This window comes from Eptesicus fuscus, chromosome 1, assembly GCF_027574615.1.
Source record: "Eptesicus fuscus isolate TK198812 chromosome 1, DD_ASM_mEF_20220401, whole genome shotgun sequence".
Lineage (NCBI taxonomy): Eukaryota > Metazoa > Chordata > Mammalia > Chiroptera > Vespertilionidae > Eptesicus > Eptesicus fuscus.
Genome location: NC_072473.1, coordinates 89,258,640 through 89,271,190, shown reverse-complemented (window position 1 = coordinate 89,271,190; position 12,551 = coordinate 89,258,640). Strand labels below are relative to the sequence as shown.

The 12,551-nt window shown below is 35.4% G+C and overlaps 1 protein-coding gene across 2 annotated transcripts in view; it reads left to right on the top strand.

The window, feature by feature from the left end:
- KLHL13 (kelch like family member 13) overlaps nt 1–12,551 on the top strand; it is a 138,712-nt gene that overhangs the window by 49,368 nt on the left and 76,793 nt on the right. Inside the window, exon 2 of one of the 2 annotated variants that reach the window (XM_028133117.2) lies at nt 1,437–1,502. The exons of the other annotated variant lie outside the window; for it this stretch is intronic. The gene's annotated coding sequence lies outside the window, so the exon portion shown is untranslated. The remainder of the gene's footprint in view (nt 1–1,436; nt 1,503–12,551) is intronic. 2 annotated transcript variants of the gene reach the window in all.

The window sequence follows — 12,551 nt, the reverse complement described above, 5'->3', positions numbered from 1 at the left end:
TAAATGTAATACATGTTTAGAAATATATATGTATTTTTAAAGTTAAAATAAAGGATAGTGACTTGTGTAGATACATAATTTCATTCAGTTACCAGAAGGTGGCACACCAGATTCTTCTTAAACACACAAAGGAAAGGGATAATATTAATAAGAATATAAAATAAGCTGTATTTAAAGATACTTTAATGTTTTTTAAAGCAAAAATTATATATAATTGTTATCTTCTTGGTGAAGCTTAGTGTTAAAAGATGACAAATATGAATTTAACCCATTGTAGCTTTTTATAATTCAAAAATAATAATTTTATATATATAGCATTTTAAAAGTAGACTTTGAAATAATATTGTCATTAAGGAGATGCTGTGTTGAATTTACGATTTAAAAAAATAAATAAAATACTTGCTGCCTACCTTTTGCATAAGAAGTCATTAGATTTAGGATAACGTTTTGTGTAAGTTCTCTGCCAAAGTCTTCCTAAAGATACTATTAGACTATAACTTTGATTTAGTTGTGACTTTAATAATGCAATAGTGCTTTGAGAGATGACCCAGAAAAAAGCCCAAACTGTTTATTTTTAAGGCAAAGTTAGATAAGAGTATTGCTTAGTAATGTTTACCTTCTATAAGTGAAAAATGACATAAATGAAATAAATGTAAATAAATTCAATTTGTGTTAGAGCACCTTAAACACCTACCAGCTTTCTTTAAAATGTTTAAGAGAGTTGACTGTATATACTGCAATGCTTCTGTAGTAGTCTTTATTTTTAAAACTGCATTCCGGAGGCAGTACCAGAAGTAAGTTCACTATTGCCTTTTGTATTAGCCCAAAGGAGACAGATATATAACAGAACTCACAAAAACAAAATCTTTTGTTTGGAGACAGTACATCTCTTTATATATTTTTATTAATTACAAGCACTATGAAAATAAGAAAATTGCTAGTAAATGAACCTAGAAGAACATTAGCCATCTGTTCTCTGAAAGCTTGTAATGGGTGTCATTTGTGTTCAGGTTTTTATGGACAAACAGTATATCAGCAAATAATTGAACTTTGGGCTTACAAAGCTAGAAAATGACAAAGCATTCCAAGGCTGAATATATATTTACTGGAAAAGTGTTTCCTTGTGTCCAAATTTGGCTAGATTAGTCTTTTAGATCAGCTGCCAATAAATGTTGTATTTAATGTCAATCTTTATGTCAGACTTTCTAAAACATTAAGAGAGCTTCTAAAAACAAATAGAGTCTTATGGCTTTTAAGTTAAGTTTTAAAAATGTTAATTTAGATATTTTTTAATAGTTGTGTGGTCTTAACTGGTTAGACATAGACATGGCTTATTAATTTACAGCTAAAATATTTGCAGAGTATGCTTTGAAAAATGTAAACAAAATACAATAAAGCCACAATTAACCAGATTTTTTTTTGCACTCCACTTTTAGGAGACGGAGACAATTGTCTTTAAAACAAGCCGATTTCAAGGATATATTCAAAAAATCAACTTCAGGGTATGTCCAAGGGTCTGCATTTTTCTTTACCTTTTTGTCAATGAGAATTTATTTTCATAAAAAGACCCTGAGATAATATAAGACATTCAGTATCAAGAAAACTTTCAATGATATATAGGGTACTGTGTTTATTATGACAAGAGAGAGAGAGAGAGAGAGAGAGAGAGAGAGAGAGAGAGAGAGAGAGAGAGATTATTCTGCTAAAAAGCACCACGTGTCATTGTATTGTGCTTTGTATTTCCAATGTGCTTTCACAAATACAAGTTCAGTTGGTTTTCATAACATTGCTGGGAGTCTGGCAAAGAAAGTGGCAACTTCCCTATTCTAGGGATGAGGGAACATAACACCGGAAGTCACAAAGCTAGTTGGTGGCAGAGCTGTAGCCAGACCACAGGTGCCTAGCTTTGTTGTCTTCTGCATTCTTTCCTCATCAAAAAAGTTTGAAACAAATTTTTAACTTTTCAATTTATACTGCACATCAATATAACTGCTACTACCTTTGTCTCCTAATTGCTATACTTCACAGTTTCCACTTTACATCTGTCTATCTGCCTTTGTGCCTATCTGACAGCCAGATGGTGACCTTGCTTTCAGACTCTCCCAGACCTGGAAGGATCTGGGGTGTGGGAGGGCAAGATAATAGCTGTGGACAGTGTGGCTTGACAACTAGTGGTGAGCAGCCAATGTTGATATACTGAGGAAGGCCAGGGGCTGAGAAAGAAAACAGAATCTCACTATAGCTGGGGTTATCTTGAGTGGGGGTTAACGACCTTGACTTTTAAAACAGTGTTCCTCCAAGTTTAGTAAACTAGGCATGAAAATCAGTTGGAGTGCTTGTTCAAAATGCAGACTACTGGGCCTCACCTCTAGATTTCTATAGACTTCCACATTTTAAATATTCATCCCACATGATTCTTATTCATATTTTAGTTTGAGAGCATCTGCCTTCAAGGTATAGGATGTTTTTCTTGTTATATACACTGAGTGGCCAGATTATTATGATCTCTGAACGCATAATAATCTGGCCACTCAGTGTATATCCTATATAATAAAAGGCTAATATGCAAATTGTACCCTCAACCAGGAGTTCGACCAGCAGGCAGGCCGGCCAACCGCCTGTGTCCCCTCCCCCTGGCCAGGCTGGCCGGACCCCACCCATGCACAAATTCATGCACCTGGCCTCTAATACACACACACACACACACACACACACACACACACACACACACACACACACTGAGTGGCCAGATTATTATGCGTTCAGAGATCATAATAATCTGGCCACTCAGTGTATATTGGAGTGTAAAGGAAAGAGCCACTTTCCTCTCAGTAGCATCTGTATTCCTTATCAAAGCATATGGGGGTAGGAGTCAGGCAAGGGTGAGGAATGACAGATGTTACTTGCACATTGCTATATCTACCTCTGAAGTACAATAGCTGTTGTATGTTATGTTCACTAGGAGATATTTTTAAAAGGCTTGACTTGAAGATGGTAAAGGGAAGAAAGATTTCTACCAAAAGGTGAAAAATAGTATAAGGATCCTCAGAGGGAACAGGGGGTAGAGAGGAGATCAACCAAAGACCTTATATGCATATATGCATAATCCATGGACACAGACAACAGTGCAGTGAATGCCTGGGGAGGGGACAGGAGTGGGGAGGAGGGGCATCAATGGGGGAAAAAAGGGGACATCTGTAATACTTTAAACAATAAAGATAAACTTTTTATTAAAAAAGTGAAAAATAAATGAGTTCTCATATTCTAAGAGTTAACCTATCCCAGTTTTAAATTTAAATCATTTAATTAACTGACTAGAATACTATGCTATCCAGGATTCTGGATAGTTAAGGCTTATTGTCGTAATATATATATATATATGCTTACTTGTGTTTTATATGTGAATATGCAGTCTGCCTGATTCATTTGTAAAGGATTTGTGGCCAGGGAATATTGTATATTTGTAACATCTAGCAAAGTCGGAAGTTCTCAGTACTTACCAATGATTGAACTAATTCAGCATTCACATCTCTACACATTTTGGGGTAGGCATAGTGAGTTGATTGATTTTGGTGTTTGTCAAGTTTAAGGAGTCTACCTTACACTGTCAGTAAAAGCTGCTATACTCCAGTTAACTGCCACGCGTCCAAAATGGAAACCATTTTCACACGCCACGATATTTTGAATTTAATTTAAAAAATCTGCCACTTGCATCTATAGATGCTTATGGAATACAAGGGGATACTGGAGGTCCCAGGTTAAACAAATGCATTTTAGTTGACAAATACAAAAACATGATCCAAATTCATCAATTTGCTAATGCTTATTAGCTGTTAGAGTATTATTTTAAGCTTGATTCTGCTGTCTCTTCACTCTTTTTGGAATACAATTTATGTTGTTCTGTGCTTTACAAATCTGAACCTCAAAAATTGGTAATTCTGGAAGCCCTCGAACATATATATTTTTACTTATTGAATGAACAGTATTATTGGAATGTAAACAAAATGGCCACATACTGTATTGGAAGACTCATAAAAATGCTCAGTAGCATCTCTGATTTAGATTAAGCTGAATGAGGAATGAATGAATAAATATATGCTAGCTAAAGGGAAGGAGTATTTTATTTGTATTATGTAGCTTCAGAATTCCACAAGAAATAATTGATTATTTAAAACATATATTTGATTTTGAAGACATAAGTGGTTAGTTCTGAATTTACTGGTTGAAGCAGAATTAAAAAGGCAGTCATGAAACCCAAATTTAAATTGCATATAGCTTAAACCTAAGGTCACCCTAGAAGATGAACTGGATTTTTATTTCCTTTTATCAAAATCACATTTACTTTAGTTAGTAATAACAGAACATGAAATAAAGGAAAATAAATGATTCTGCACCCCCCTCCCCCTGAATTGGACCACCATTGTATCCAAGTAAGGAAGTTAGACATAACCCTGGAATAATCCTTTGGTTAGTTTGTAACACATAAACACTTTATATAACACTAGTGGCCCAGTGAACGAAATTCGTGCATTAGGCCTCAGCCGGGCCTGCACCCTCTCTAATCTGGGACCTCTTGGAGGAGGTCCGACTGCCAGTTTAGGCCCGATCCCATCAGGCCTAAACTGGCAGTTGGACATACCTCCCACAATCTGGGACCACTGGCTCCTACCACTCACCTGCCTGTCTGCCTGATCACCCCTAATCACTCTGCATGCTAGCCTGATTGCCCCCAAATGCACCCCCACCAGCCTGCTCGCCCCCAACTGTCCCCCCTGCCGGCCCCCAACTGTCCCCCCTGCCGGCCTGGTCACCCCAACTTCCCCCCCTGCTGGCCTGATTGCCCCCAACTGCCCTCCCCTGCTGGCCTGATCACCCCTAACTGCCTCTGCCTCCGCCCCGCCACCATGGCTTTGTCCAGAAGGACGTCCCAAAGGTCTCCTGGAAGGTCTCCCAGTCTAATTAGCATATTACCCTTTTATTAGTATAGGTGAATTAATGATGTCTTAGAACATAGATTATCATTGAATTGCTAAATATGTTTTCAGGCATAGCAATTTGAAATTATATGCTTTTTGGCTAGTTTTTATAATTTAGACGTAACCACCATATATTTGACATATTTCAGTGTAACTCTTTCTATACCCCCATTTTTTAAGAAAAAACAAACAACCTTTCTAATTTAAAATCACTGAAGAAAGGAATTCTAAATTTGAAAATGAGAAGAATCTCCAAATAGTCATGAAAATAGAGGTATTGAATTGGTTGCTAAATCTTTTGGATGTCACCATAGTAGGCAAATTCCATGACCATAAACTATACCTCTATGAAAACTGTTAAGCCCCATGTTATGACATTGGATCTCAGGCTTCAAGTTTGAAGTTGAGCTTCTTTGAAATTTATGATATTTTTCATTCATTATATAGTTGAAACTTTTTATTTTTAGTCAACAATAGTTTCTACAGGAAATTTAAAGTTTTCATGGTTAGGCTTGGGGAGTGGTAAAAACAAAATTAAAGCAATTTAATATAAAGGGCCTCTTTTCGTGGAAACTTTAAATAGTATTATCTTAATGAGTCATTAGGATTGGCTTTCCATGAAAGTGATTGCTTCTGGTGAGCAAAACATTATTGTGATTGCTCTGTAAGTATTTGAAACCAATATTTACAAATATTCAGGGGGGAAAAAGAGATGGGAAGACTAGGCAATCCTCTAGATCTCATTTTTAGTTATAACATTTATGATACAGATGTGAATGGTATAACTCCTCTTTGGATGAAAGTATATAAATATAATTTTAAAAAATAATAACATAATTTTGTTTTAATTGGAATATTGAGAAAAATGTCATATATTATTCTAAAAGTCTTTTGGTAACTCAGATTTTTACACAAGTATAAGTAATGTAAAATATAGCAAATGATGACTTTCTTTAACTGACATGCCTTTTGAGATTGGGTATGTGATGTGCATATTATTGAAAAGTTTTTCATCCATCATAGATAAACATTATTAGAAATTGTTTACTCATCAAAATAGTTCAGGATTTACAAAAATTAAGATTTTCATATTGTTAACTACATTGTCTTCATGGAACTTCTGTACTTTTGCTTCTATATCTGATGCCACCAAAATTAAAACAAAGTCATAAAACTATTTGAAAAGCTTAAATTAATGTACTAGAAGCCGAGTACATAGATTCGTGCATGGATTCATGCACGGGTGGGGTCCCTCTGTATGGCCTGGGGGGATCGGGCCCCGGCAGGTGGCCAGGAAGGAGCCTGAGCCTGGGCCTGGTGCCGCACCGCTCCTGCTCATCCCGGCCCCACTGCACTCAGTCAATCCCGATAGGAAGAGGCTCACACCACCTCAGCTGCGCTCACCAGCTGCGAGCCCTGTGTCTGGTGCCTGTTGGTCAGCTGTGCGGTGCTCCCACTGTGGAGCACAATGACCACCAGGGGGCAGCTCCTGTGTTGAGCTTAGGCTTTTATATATATATATAGATTTTTTAGTTAGTAGAGCTATATTCTTCACCTTTCTTTCAGTAAAACTGTACATCTTACATGTTTTTTTATTTTGATAGTTTTGTAGATTTAATATACAAACACTTCAGGAAATCTAACAATGTTTGGATATTTTATTTACCCAAAGTAATTTAAGTAGTTTCTTAGGAAGTTGTGGAGAGACAACTAAACAGATAAATTATCATTATTTGAGATGAGAGCAGAGATTTTTCATTCGAGCAATCCATCATCACTATAGTGATGCATTTATTTAATTTAAGAAAGCATGTATTCTGGGACATTTTTGTTATCACACTTATTTTTAACAAGATAATGTACATATTTAATTTCTTTTCATTTTAAGGATTTATAGCCTAAAATTAACAACTTAACAATGAATATTCCTTTTACCTGAACTTTGCTTTTAGTAATAGCAGAATCAATAACAACATTTAAAAAACCTTCCAGGATATATCTTTTCTTCAACAAAATTCTTATATAATCACTCAGATTATAAACTTCTTTTCAATTTACTCAACAATTATTGGTTAACTGCTTTCTAATGTGCCAGGAACAGTGCTCAATAAGGAAGTTAGAAACATTCAGGGATTCCTTCTTGAAGGAGGAGCAGGAATTTGGGGAGGGCTTCTCAAGCAGATAAAGTGAGACTGGGCACATGGTGTGGTAATCATATGGCCTCTTTTTTTTTTTTTTTTTTTTTTTACACAGAGAGGAAGGGAGAGGGATAGAGAGCTAGAAACATCGATGAGAGAGAAACATCGACCAGCTGCCTCCTGCACACCCCCCACCGGGGATGTGCCCGCAACCAATGTACATGCCCTTGACCGGAATCGAACCTGGGACCTTTCAGTCCGCAGACCGACGCTCTATCCACTGAGCCAAACCGGTTTCGGCCATATGGCCTCTTATTGGAGCACTGGATACATTATTTCTATTTGATTCTGATAAACTCTCTAAATGGCATTTTTCAGTTTTAAAATGGTCATGCAAAGTCATGTATGTAAATAGTTTACATTTGAAAATCATTGGTTTCCACCACTACTACTCCTCACACAAACACTTTGGTTTGGAGTTTAAGGCATTTTTAAAAATAAATGTGAATACTTAAGAATTAATTTTGTTTGTGCATGACAAAGATGCATAAAGACTTACTTGGGTATATGCATTTGGGAATAATATACGAATGAAGCACTGACGAGTAGTCTCCCCCCAAAACCATCAAGAATGTAGATACTGCAGAAAACAAAAGGATGAAGGAAGTGCAAAAACTTCTGATTTCTCATTCATTGCTAATCCTTCTTTCAGCTGGAGTGAGAGATCAGAGGAAGTCAGAATCTGTAAGTCATAAGTCCTTAGCAATTGGATATTACTTGTTATCTGCTCAGTCCTTCTGTATTTTTGTCCTCCCACCCCAACTTCTATTTTAGTTCCATAACCTCATGGATTTGACCCCAAATTAAGATGCTACATAAATAGCAGGAACCACTACCTTTCTGGCTTTCCATTCTCCTTGCAGTCATTACTTTTTTTCTCCTTTGGTTCCACTAACTATTGTTTTCTGTCTTATCATCTTACCAGCTCTTCTTATTGTTGTATCTACCCAAAACAAACAAACAAACAAAACCAAATAAGTCAGTACCCTTCTTTTCCTATGGAAATGTTAAAGATGGGAGAGTACATTCTTTATGCCATTATGGCATGAGGAATTCTCTATACATATACATACGCATGTCCATGAATATATACCTGTCCAACAATTGTGTTTTTCTGCTTGTTGTATTGTGAAGGAGATAGGTACTATGTTATTCCAAGGCATAGCCACAGTTACAGTAGTCTATGTAAATCCTTTGTGGAGCTATAAGGATTCACACAGTTCTGCTAATGAAATTGACATGTGAGAAGGTGCTTATAAAAAATCAAATGATTACTTTCCAATGTAATTTTATTTGAGAAACATCTGGTATTTTCATTTTGGTTTAAGCAAGACTACATATCTGAATATCTAGTAAAAACTTAATGTAATTGATATTCAATTTCCTGAAACAAATAAAAGAAATAAAGATGCACACAAGTATATATAGCCATTCCTGTGAACAGTTCTTTTCCTGTATTAAGGAGCACTGAATGAGTAAGAATTTTGCTCTGTTGTACAGCAGTTAATTTTTTATGTTCTTTAAAGTATTTAACCATCTTACTCAGTTGGGTGAGTAGGATGGTTAAATACTGATTGCTAGAACATAAACAGAGCACACAATTTGGCATGATCTACAGTCTTGTCTGAGCAATGCGAATAACATGGATATCCCAGATTAGTCTGAAGAGATATTGTCAAAGCTGATGAGAAGATTACACAATACCTGCTCACACAAACTGTGGCTAGTGCTATTAGTCTTTAGTTGTACTCACCACAGGAGTAGCCAAAACTTGCAAGAAAAAGGTAGGTCAGTGCTTAAAGAATATCAGGAAAATATGGAAAGATAGGTCAGATATACAACATATTAGTAAATTCCTTTAGTGAAGAGGTGCTACTGGAGATAAATTGTAACAGTCCATCAGCAAGTTAAAATTTCCTATCAAGTTATTTAGAAATATTTACATTGAGAAAAAATATACTACTAGATATATATTTCATTTTTCTTCCATACTATGACTGGCTTAATTTTTACTTACCTTTTTCTCCCTGATCTTTCCTAAAACACCTTCTGGAATTAAGATTTTGGAAATGGTCTTTCTTCACCCTTTTGTAATTGTAGGAGTAAATAGCTCTTTGTAGTTCTTGTTTCTTTAGAGTACATTCAGATATTTACAAAATGAGGTTCACTTCATATAGAAACACACATCTTATGGAATGGTCTCATCAAGAAGGAGGAACAATAGAAATTCTAGAGTGGGAATCTTGGGCTAGGAGATGCAAACTTTGTTTCTAGTTCCAATTCTGCAACTAGCTGGCAGTGTGACATCAGCAAGTTAACTTCTCTGGGCTTTAGGTTTATTTATTTATTTTTCATCTAATGAGGGTATTGAGCAAGATGCTTTGTAAGAGTTCTAAATATTATAAAAATGTTCTTTCTACATTGGGAGCCAGGGAATTCTGTGTTGTAAGATTTAGCCAAGAATGTCTCTTCTTGTAGCCTTGGCCAAGTCCCAGAATTGCCCTTTGTTTATTACATCTCTGAAATATGCATTTCACAGGTATTTTTAAGTGATTAGTTAGCGTTCATAAAATGCTTTGAAGAGCTTTTGTGAATGTTGTCTTTCTATCCTGTTTTATGCAGTTGTCCATAATAGAAACCAAGTGCTCTGTAAATGAAATAAGTGTTTCCTATAATGTGAATTAGGGTTTTGACATTTCTTAGTCTCAATATTAAAGTAGTGGGACACTGAACCTGCATACAATTATATTTAAAACATACATTTAATTATTTTCTTCCTTTCACTCTGAAGTGAAAACAATTTTAGTTCCGGAATGCAATGGTAATTACACTCCGTAGTTGCTGTCAGGTAGTAAAATCTGATTAATTTGAAATTTGCTAATTTATAATTCCAGTGATTTTACCTGGCTGAAGTTTATTTCTAAATGATGAGGAATGGTGTTGTTAAACAAATTAATAGTGTAAAGTATATTTAATGGAATATATTTCTACTTAAAGGAATTATTTTTAAAGCTTTTGGCATAATAGATGTTTGCTCATGAGAAATAACTACAGATCTCGCCTAGCAGTTTATTAAAGCGAAAGATCTGAATATAATTAAATGTCCATCATCAGATATAATGATTTCAGGGTTTGAGGATATTTAAGAGTGCTGAGGATGGGGTGGAGGAAGCAGCCTTATTTTCTTTTCCCTTTGAACAAATACTACAATTATGTACCATAAAAACAGGTTCTGGACATTAAGCCTAAAAAACCCCATTAAGTCTAAGAATAATCTAGACTGAAAATTAGCATAGATTATTTGGTGATATTGGTTGATTTCTTTGCAGCCTAATGAGATTAGTTACAAAGAATATTGATTTTTTAAATCAGTTGATTGTTCACAGAAGAATAATAACTTGAGAGCCTTTGCAATAAAGTGATCTTTACCTGTTTGTGAGGGTTACCCTCTTGGAAATTTGGAAAATTCTATATTCACCCCATTTCCCACTCATAACTGTTGAGTAGTCTTTATAAATAAACTGCTCAGAACACTTCACTACCATATTTTTACATAGGTTTTGGGTTGTTTGTTCTCAGGAGAAGTTACATTTGCAATCACTGCTTTGTCATAAGTTGGAATGTGGTTGAATTTCCTTTCTAAAACACTACTTCCTTGCTACAGATAGCTAATTTGGAGCTGTTTTATGTTTTATATTTTAAATGCTTGAGAATGCATTAGGTTTTGGAATGGGACATTCCAAACTTACTTGAGTACGTGTGTGTGTTTCCTTCTTGGGCTTTCCAATAGATTGTTACTGCTGATTGTACCTGCAACCCTTTTGCTCCATAACTATTAGGAATTATTATACAGAACCTTCTAATGTAAAATATTGAGCATGGTTTATTTGTATTAATGGTGGGCTTTTTTTAACCTTTGAAATATATTTTGGTCACCAAGCTATGGATAAATACTCCTTTCTGTGATTCCTTTGAAGATGTCTATGAGACAGTTTTGCATGTGAGTACTAAAGAATTGGAAATATAATTTAACCTTTTGAAATGTTTGACTGTTTTTTGGGGGGGAGTTAATTGTGTATTCTAGATTGAATAAAAATTAGTTGTGAGGTGGTGATGGCTGATATCTATTTAATATTTAATAAAGTTTATGCATTACTGGTCAATATTTCAAAATAGTCTTTCAAACTCTTCCTATATATGAATGTTTATATGCATATACAGGGTGTCCCCCAAAATATACACTGAGTGGCCAGATTATTATGATTTCTGAATGCATAATAATCTGGCCACTCAGTGTATATCCTATATAATAAAAGGCTAATATGCAAATTGTCCCCTCGACCAGGAGTTTGACCAGCAGTCAGGCTGGCCAACCGCCCATGTCCCCTCCCCCAGGCCAGGCTGGCCAGACCACAACCATGCACAAATTCATGCACTGGGCCTCTAATATATATATTATTGGCCAGATTATTATGCATTCAGAGATCATAATAATCTGGCCACTCCGTGTATATACACTGTAACAGCTGATAGCTCAATTTTGAAAATGAAATGTATTTTAATAAACACTGCCTTTATAATTATTCAAAGTGTGTGTATATATTTTTTTGGGATACCCTGTATATGAATGTGTGTATGTATATACTGCATACCTACTATAAACCTACTTTTGCCCCACCCTGTATATGTTTGGATTTCATAGGAAAATACTTTTTGCTTGAATGTTGATGTGTATCTTAAAGGAAGGTACTTGTGATTTACCTTAGCTGATTTGAGTCTGTATTTCTGTGATTTTTGAATACAAAGGAGAAATCCTCTTAAGGGGTAAGTCTCCTTAAGAGTAAATCTTTTAGAAACTAGTAATAATTTGGAAAGAGTATCTGAAGCCCACTACTCAAGTTGGAAGCACAAGTTTATTGTTTAGATACAAACTTGAAAGTAAATACGAGCTCTTTGTCACTACAGTGATTTTTTTTTAAAGGTACTGGCTTTTGTGTCAATGGTAGTCTGCCTTTGCTAAGCTTTCAGTGATGAAGAGAGATAATTCTGCTTTTAGGTAGAAGTGGAAGGGTGCTGTAAAGCTAGATATTTAGTGATGGTGACTTACCTGCATCAGAAGTGAAATACTTCAGCCTGAAAATAAAGAGTTCAGCACAATACCAGTTGTCCTATTTTCCTGTCTTAGAATTGTGTAGAAAATTGCGAGTTTGATGCTTTAAACAGACACTTAAAACAGTCACTTTCAGGGCACTTAGGATGATATTTTCTGGCAGTATTTTAAAACAATATAGATGAACCTTATATTTCCATTGCTTCCATGAAATACCTCAAGCTGCCTTTGACAGCAGCTTTAGTTTTTTAACCTCCTTGTCAGTCA